Source organism: Mesitornis unicolor, unplaced genomic scaffold (assembly GCF_000695765.1).
Source record: "Mesitornis unicolor isolate BGI_N332 unplaced genomic scaffold, ASM69576v1 scaffold4622, whole genome shotgun sequence".
Taxonomy (NCBI): Eukaryota; Metazoa; Chordata; class Aves; order Mesitornithiformes; family Mesitornithidae; genus Mesitornis; species Mesitornis unicolor.
In genome coordinates, this window is record NW_010168344.1 from 67412 (window position 1) to 73411 (window position 6000).

General features: G+C 38.9%; 1 protein-coding gene across 1 annotated transcript in view; it reads left to right on the forward strand.

Annotated features, from left to right (window-relative positions):
* Positions 1-6000, forward strand: part of IMPG2 (interphotoreceptor matrix proteoglycan 2) — a 57909-nt gene that overhangs the window by 17041 nt on the left and 34868 nt on the right. The gene's annotated exons all lie outside the window — the stretch shown is intronic.

Sequence of the window (6000 nt, forward strand, 5' to 3'; positions counted from 1 at the left end):
CACTACTAGTAGTATATATGCTTATATAGCAGGAAACAATGTCAAGTCTTGTTATTAATATAATTCATAAATGTACAGTGGTCAGAAGAGGACGAAAAAACTTTTTCCTAGTGAATAAAAAACAGTCTTTACCAAGACATGCTTATAATTTTTTTTTTTATTTTCCCTTTTTTCATTAGCCTGACATCATATCACAGAACACAAGGGAATAGGACACACGGACATGCCCAGTATAAGTCTTTTGCTGCTGTTGTAATACGAACTGTATTATAACATTTAGCTGTAGCACATACTGACATTTGGAAGGTGGCCTTTGGATTTTATTTTTTTTTGGGAAAAAAGAATAGTTTGAGATTTTTTTGGGTGAATATTTTGAGCAGTCTTACAGCCTCTTGTTTAATACTCTTGATTGCCAGTGTGCTCTGACCCTAATCCACACTGATGAGTCTATCAAACAGAATGACAACAATATCAGCAAAACAAGTAGGTAGACTGCTATGTATATAGACCCATGTATAGAGAGGAAGAATAAAGTGTCAATCAGAATTTAGAATACGTCCAGTATTGCTGTGTAGCTGTCATGTTACTGCTGGCATATAAGGGTCTCCTAACTCCATGACTTCCCAGGCTTTGGCCATTTATTATTTATGGCAGTCTCAGAGTCCTTATTCTTATGAGAGAGGAAAGACCTAAGCAAACAGGAGAAATGTAGATAAAGCTGAAGAAGTAACTTCTTCCTGGACCCAGAGACACAAGTCAGGGCTGTGCTTGCTGCTTAACCCTGATTTCTGTCTGCATAAATCTTCTTCCCATGTGGTGAAGAAGCACAATTACTCAGCGCTTCCTGCCAGGAACTAGTCTCTGAGTCGTTAGTGCAGTGGATACCTTGAAATAGTTCTAATAGTATTCCTTGGTGGGTAGGGAGAACCTAAAGTACTGATGGTCATACTTCATCTGTTTGATTGCCACACATCCAGTTAAGTCATGGTGAGTTTTTGTGACCTTTCTATTTATCAAGGCACTTAAAGCAAGCAGAGAGGCCCACCAACTTGCATGATTGTTGTAATTGTTCTGTTTGGTCAATTAATTTAAGGCCATTTTTTAATTCATCACAATCCTGAAGCTTGATGTTTTACAGTTCCTGGAGAATTCAGGAAATTTATGTTTTACCAAGAGACTCTAATGGAATAGACCCTCACCTTTCCAATACAAGTAGAATCACCTTCCCAAGCCCATAGCAAAATGCAGCTTAAAGCATGATACTGCAGTGCTCACATCGTAAAATTCTGTCTGCAACCCACATTTCCAGTGTAATGTAATAGGCAAATGCATCTTTTATGGCAGTTTACATGTCCCAGTCTCTATTTCTCCAAACTTCAATCAAATTACAGGAAACATTTTAATGATTTGCTGTTCCTTGTAGATCTGATGATAATCTTTCTCAACAAGGCATGTTGAGAAAAGCTGTCATGAGAAATGAAGAATTAAGGGAGCTCATATAACTTAAGTCATTGTGCAGATGACAGCTATACATGCTGAGCACAGGTTGCTCAGAGCAGATCTGAACAGTACTGGGCAAATAAGATATGTGATTATATGGATTAGGTCATGGATCCTTTCCAGAGGAACAAGAACTATGTGATTTTTTGGTTGCTGGTAAAAGAGGGATATTTGTGCTGCATGCACTTTTTGGTGAGGCTGAGATCCAAGAGTCAAGCTGAGAGTTAAACATGAAAAGGAGTTTGTAGTACAGTTTTGTCTGAGAACCAAAAGGTAGATAGTTTTCCCAGGAATCCCTAAAACAGTGACAGGAGGTGCTCACCTACCGAAAGTTAACTTAAAAAGCTCCTGGGTCAAGAAACAAAACATGCAATTGTCTTGACTCAGTGGTATATTTTTTTAGTATTGACTTTTAAGTCCATCAGCAGCTGTATCTGTTTCAGTCTTTTTGGAGCACAAAGTAACTGCTCAGTGAGGGAAACTAGGATGAAAGGAGTAGAAGGCAGCCCGGCCTTCGGGTGCCCTAATGGGCAGCATTCTCCCAGTGCTGTAGTTTCTGATCATCTCACACAATAGAAAATTTTGTCTTTCTAAGGTCCCTCTGAGGCAGAAGGACCTCTTCTATTGTTTCTTCTTTTCCTGTTTTCTGATCTTCCTTGCTAACCATTGTTGATATTCAATCAAATGTCCTAATCACAGTTTCCAGTATCTTTTCTATTGCTGACTTAGATACCTTAACATTATTTTCTTTGCAGAGAACATCTTCAGTTTCTTCTAAATCTGGAAAAAAGCAGATTTCATTTGCTTTTTCTGTCTCCACCTCTCCTTACAGATGTAAAAAAAAATTCTTTTGTTGCCCACCTTTGAGCTATTATGTCAGATTTCCCTCACTCCCTTTCTTATCCCCACACTTCCTATTCTCCCATTAACTTTGGCTCTTTCTTTTTACATTGCAAGTTTTAGCCTTCTCTAATTTAGAAAGAAAAAAAACCCTAACATTCACTACATGTATGCAAATAGATTGATTAGCTTGAGTTGCTTCTCCAAATCTTACCCTATCTCCCTTTCATCTCTCAAGCTCTTTCTGTGTTAACTCTCTCTCTCGTCACTCTCCTCCAGTTCCAGCCTACATCTTCCTTTTCAGTCTCGTATCGACACCTAGCACAGCACAGAAACTGTCAGCTGTGATCCCTGTGCTCATCTCTTTCCAAGCAGAGCTCAGAACCGATACTTCATCCTCATCAACCTTGTCTGATCAGCTCCTTTACTTTGCAAATCTGTAGTTCTTCCTTGTTTTCCCTGTTTTTCACCTTATTTCTAGCTGGCACTCCCTAACACCTTCTATGTCGAGAGTTCATCTCCACTGTGGAGCTGATTCCTCTTGGGCAGGCTGGACCCTTACCTTGTTTCTGACACCTCACCATGAATCTCCAGCCTTCATTTCAAGTTGAACATGGCTAAAACAATTTCTGCTCCACTAAGCTTTTCCTGCTATCTCTTCTCTTGCTCACTGTAGACCATACTTTCACCTTATCTGTCAGGGTTGTTGCCTCCCAGCACTGCTTTTCGTCTTGGCCTTTCTCTGCAGCTTCAGTTCTGGACGTTGTCATCCATTTCCTTGATTTCCCCTCAGTGCTTTGGTCTTGCCTCCATGAAAGTGTGATTCTGCCACATACCGTGGTGGGGAATTGGGATAAGCGAAGAGGGAATCATTGCTTGGTATGGCTTTCCTGTTGGAAATTGTGTACAGGTGGGTTAAATCAAACATGTATGGTACAGTCCTACACAGATGGAATTAAACTAGTGTGACATTATTTAAGATCTCCTTGACATTTCCTCCACCTTTTTCTCCTGCCTGGAATTACCTCCGAGATATTTTGTCTTCTGTGTATAACAGTCATCTCTTAGGATCAGACCGGAGTATCCTACATAATTGTTTTTCCTGATGTTTTTCTGATGAGTCGACAGAAGCTCATCCATCCAGTCAGTTCTCTATGTGATTTGTAGCATAGCCTGTATTTAATGCTATGGATTCTTATTAATTCATGATAATTTTGCATTATATAAAACTAACTCTGCTCTGTTGAGAAAGGGAAGTGCTAAGTGCAACTGACACAAAACTAAGCTCCCAGCTTTAGAAGAATTGGTATAACAAAACTTTAAAGGTCTTCCTTCAGAAGTACTGATTTTATACAAAGCATCTGCCAGAGGTAGCTTCACTGAGTAAAAGCAATCCCATCAAGCTTTGGTGTGGCTGCTGCTGTTGCTATGTAGAACTACTTACAGATCACTTCAAGTATTCAAAGGGTAAAGATGTTAATTAATCCTTACAGATCCTGTGTGGTAGGTATGTTTATAGCTCCATCTTTTTAATGAAGGAACTGAGCCAGAGAGGTGAGGTGAGTTGGCAAAGTCTGCCCTGTACTAAATGGGAAACCAAGCCAATATTAGAACTCTAGAGCCCTTGGTTTCTAATTAGGGGAAAAAGAAGCCTGTTTGCCATGAAATTAAAATGTCTGTGCTTGCCCGCACCACCGACTGGAATGCAAGTTAGACATTTAAAACAGAGGAAGGCAATCGCACTAGAAACTATTGCAGACCATGGCAGCTTATCAATAGGGGGCTGCCTCATTTTTAAATCCTTAGTTGAAAAAACCACAACATTTAAGATAATAAAAACAGGTCCCCTGTTTCAGTCTGTAGGGTGGATCCAAAATGTGTAAATCTGTTTTTCAGCCCTCTGTAGACTGTAAGAGACTGAAGACTGGCTACTGAGACCATACTTTCCTTTTGAATTTACTGTAAAACTTAAGGTGTAAACCTGTGACATAAAGCTCCAAAATTACAACAATCTCTGTGCAAACTTTGCATTGGCATATGGGTATTGATGGATAACTGGTGATTCTTTTATCAACTCATTTGTAATCTACACTTCGTGCATTTTTAATCGTTATTTTTGCAATAGCTTCGCAAGCATTGATAGCAAACCGTTATTTCTCAAAGCTGCCATTGAATCCAGGAGAGATTTCACCTGAGAAATAATTGCGGAAAGTCAGGTCATTTAAACAGCTGTTTAAAGCATGTAATATTTTACAGTAATTTTGTGTCACAAAATATGTGCTTTGCAATGGAGAGAGAATATGCTGTCCTGAACTAGGTGAGTTAAAGACTAATTCAGTTGCTCCATGCAGAGGCTGTCATTCAAAGCCAATCATACAGTATTAGGCTTTTCTAGTTTACTACAAAATCAGACGAATGATAATTTAGTACTTTGATGCTTTTTTAAAAAGAATGTAGATGTGAAGATAGTGTGTCATGTTTGTTATTCTAGGCCTTGGCCATTAAAATAATAATTTGGCATTTCAAGTTTGGTTCTTATGAGATCTTTTTATAATTATTGAATAGAAGGCTTGGGAATAACAAGACATATTTGTTAAGTCCTGAGACTCGAACTCAGGAAAGCTGGGTGCCATCAGCTCCTCAGGCTGTCCTGCAACAGGGCTTTGGCCAAGGCACCCCTCCCTGGGGCCTTATTTCTCTGTTTCCTTGCTCTGTGAAACGATCAGGACTATACTGACCTCTGCTGTCAATGGCCTTTGTGGGCTAAAGAGTAAAGCTGCTGGGTGTGGGCTAAAAGTAGTATTAAAAATATGTTTTTAATATCACCAACAAACTGCCTTGACTGACTGATTATGGAAGAAAGTCTCTTTTTCTAATGAACAAGCACCTATGACTAGAAAGGCTACTACTTATGCATAACTTTGGAAAAGCTTGTAGAAAGGCAATCAGTTTCTCTGTTCCTTGCAGGTCCCAGTGCACTGAAGCTGAGTACTATAGACCAGTGTAATGACACCTTAAAAAAATACCCAAAGCTCAGAACAGTTTTATTATCCCTGAGTTAGACTTTTCACTGTTAGACTATCTAGTCTTGCTAGTTGCTTGGTTTGTCATTTAAAACTGGTCTAGCTGTGTCTTAATTTTTCATACTAAAGTATCTCCAAATACTTAATTTAATGAAATTGTACAATAAATGTTGGCGAAAGGACATCCTAAAAAGCAAACTGACAGAAATTAGTTTTTCAGACTGTTATCCAGGCTGCCTGCCATTCTAGTTATGATCACACTTACTGTTGACAGATGTCCTGAAAAGAAGAGGAAAGTAGTCATTGGGCAGACTCCAAATCAAAAAAAACTGAACATCTAGACTGCCTTAGAAACTCAAGTGAATAGAAGTCTCTTTTGCCTTTTCGCTCCTCCTTCACAAAAAGCATCACCAGGATAACTTAGAGTGTCTGTCCTTAGGACACTAAATGCATATGGGTGTTTTGACAGGAAGTTTGAAAGGGGAGATATTATGTGTTAAGTTTATTGTAATTAAACTTCAAAGTAGATATTTGAGTTGATCCACTTTGGGTTGAGTTTTTACTGAAAAATATATCTGCATTGATTATGTAAAGGCAGCCAATCCAAGAAACAAATAGCCAGACAGTCCTCTTTCCC